The sequence below is a fragment of the Thalia democratica genome, chromosome 6 (assembly GCF_965202585.1).
Source record: "Thalia democratica chromosome 6, ktThaDemo2.hap1.1, whole genome shotgun sequence".
Taxonomy (NCBI): Eukaryota; Metazoa; Chordata; class Thaliacea; order Salpida; family Salpidae; genus Thalia; species Thalia democratica.
In genome coordinates, this window is record NC_139170.1 from 42479186 (window position 1) to 42482341 (window position 3156).

The 3156-nt window shown below is 27.4% G+C and overlaps 1 pseudogene; it reads right to left on the minus strand.

Moving 5' to 3' along the window:
- Positions 1 to 537: 537 nt before the first annotated feature.
- Positions 538 to 1510, minus strand: LOC145839091 (aldo-keto reductase family 1 member C3 pseudogene; annotated as a pseudogene).
- Between the last annotated feature and the right edge of the window lie 1646 nt (positions 1511 to 3156).

Below are 3156 nucleotides of genomic sequence, written 5' to 3' on the forward strand. Positions count from 1 at the left end.
AAGTTCATAAATATTGTTTACCTTAACTTCTACACCCAAATTTCAAAAACTGCATTATATTAAATTTATACATATACTCAAACTACTCTAATTAAAACAAATTTTACAACATATTTGTTTTACTAAAAACTTTAAGAAACATGATTTAGGAGTTACAAAAAATCTTAGACAGCATATAGACTTAAACAAGTATAAGCTATATATAAAATAAATCACAATTTTAGATATGCTAGAAAAGCTTTTAACAATGAATAAATACTTAACTTTAGAACAACTATGTAGCAATAAAAAGTTATAAAATTGTTATGAAACTCTTCAAAATCGAAACTATCTTTACATCTAGAACATTTCAAACAAACACAAAAACAATACTAAAACTTTTCAAATTGTGAACATTTGAAAGATAAACAAGAAAAAAACATGTACAGTTAAAAATTAACAGCACAAGTTTTATAACAAAAGGCATTAAAAAGTTGTAAGGCTTGCTTAAAAAGTAAAAGTTTAAAACATAAACTAAAAATTTGATTATACCGAAAGTATTAAATTAAAATTCAATATGAAAAGGATACTGTTTACTTGACAAATCTTCAACAAATGGATAATACCTAAATCCACAATCTAAAGATTCGAGTAAACTCAAATCATCATTATCAAGGCTGAAATTGAATATATCACTATTTGCAGCTATGTGTTTTAAGTTTGCCGATTTTGCCAAAACTAAATTATTGTCCTTTTCAATTTGCCACCTTAAGAGAACTTGAGCAAACGACTTTCCATGTTTATCCGCTATTTTTCTGACAGTTTCATCTTGGGTAACTTTTTTACAATTCTTCATAAGCTGCCCTCCCAATGCACCAAAGCCAGTCAGCAAAATTCCGAACTTCTTACAAAAACTGGACAACTCGCGCTGTTGCAAGTAGGGATGAACTTCAACTTGGTTGGTGACTGGCTTGATCTTGCAACTTTCAACAATCTCCAGTATTTGCTCGCTGTTGAAATTCGAAACTCCTATGCTTTTCGCCAGGCCCAACCCGGAGCACTTTTCCATTTCAACCCAAACTGTGGAAACTTTTGTGTCATTGAACAAAGCGTTTCCATCTTTGTCTTTTATGTTTTCCAACGTTGGCTGGTCATCAAACATTGGTACCTTTGATACTGGAGAATGCACCAAGTACAAGTCAACGTAACTCAGACCCAGCAGGTCCAAGGAATTTTTCAAAGCAAGCACAACCAAATATGGTACATTGCAAGCTCCTGGCAGCTTGGTGACCACAAACAGTTCTTCTCTTTTTATGCCAAACTCACTCATCGAGTCCCTCACTGCCCGGCCAACCTCACGCTCGTTTTCATAAAAAGCAGCAGTGTCAATGTGCCTGTAGCCGATTCTTATTGCTTCTTTAACCACTTGATAGCAGGTGTCTTCTGTTAGAGCATAAGTTCCTAGGCCTAGAACTGGACATTTTACTCCATTGTTAAATTCAACTTCAGGTATTTTGCACGTTTTAGACATTAACAAACCAAGTGGTAAAACAAAAAAAAAACCTGCTAATCATTTTAAAGTTTACTATTAATTTAAACTTCTTTAATGTTTAACTTTTTATCTTTAAAATAGTTTATGTAGTAAAACTGAAGTTTTATTTTTATTGAGTTTTAAATAATTTTAGCTTTATCTCAGTTTATAATTAACTTTTATTTAATGAAAAAAAAGAACTTCAAAACTAAATATATCTTTATTATAAAAACATGTAAAAAAGTAAAAAAACTTCAATAATAAGTAAATAAACTTAATGATTATTGCTATTAGTAAGTTTTTTTAATTGAATTGTTTAAGCTTGGAATATTAAAATTTAATTTTAATATTATAGTTTATTTTTATAATAGTATAACTCTATAGTTGTACACAACACATATACTTTTAAAATAGAAAAAAAAGTAGCTTTTAATAAATTTTACATTATGTTAAGTGTTTTTATTTTCTTGTTAACAAAAAATAAAAGAAAATCATTATCAAACAATTAGATTGTGTCAGCCTAAGTTTTTTGCTCCTTTTTTTTATAAAAAAATAATATATAATAAAAATCTAATAGCCTAAAATAATCAATTACAACTTTGTCTGGTAACCCTATATACAGAAAACTAAATTGTTAAAATATTTCAAAATTATAGAAAGACATCATTATATTTCATTACATTTAAGTTATTGCAGCTATTAATTTTTAACAACTTCAGTTGTAGCAAAAAAAATATTGTTATATTATTTCCAAGTACTTGTAGGAAGAAATTCTTTTTTTTTATAAAAACAGAGAGTTGAAATTAAGAATAAACATGACAGTGGTTTGCAATGATTATGGAAATTTTTTATATCATTGTTGTTTATAAAGTGAGTTCAAATTTCTTATTTAAATATTTGTTTCTTGTGCTACAACAAAGTGATATTTTTTTAATAAGACATTTTTGATAAATTTCAAACTTAAAACCGGTGGTTGTAGCTGCAACAGTTTCTCTGACATTGAATCATGTACAAGAGTGATATAAAGTATTACTAAATCAAAGAAAACAAATTTTAGATTAGTTTGAACTAAAACTGTATGTTATAATCTATAACTATATTTTACTTTTTAATATAACTCCTAAAGGATTCAAATTTACATAAAATGTTAGACAAAACTAGAAAAAAAAAATCAAAAATTCTCCAAGTAGTTTTGTGTAACAAAGAATTAACACATAAAATGTATATACAAACAGATAAAATATGAAAACAATTTCTTAACTTTCTGGTCCTGCACATGCCATAGTTTTAACTTGGCTAGATGCTATTTTTGCTATCTGAACATATACTTGCTTTTTAATAGGTACATCTAACTCTTTATAACTTTACTGAATACAAAATGTTTTGCTTGCAGATAAAACTTGCTTAAATTTTCTGCAGTTTATGGGAACAAATCTAGACTTTTTTATACATCCCACATTCCAATAATAAATCTTCATAGCAAAAATACTGTAGGTCTAGCCATTATAGTTTTTTATGTTTAGGTAATGAATCAGCTTAGTTAAAGGGTTAGAGTAATTGAAACACAAAACGTTCTAAAAATGTTAGTATTTTTAAATATGTCATGTTATAAAACAAATTATGTAATTCTGCAGCTTTTGTTTAAT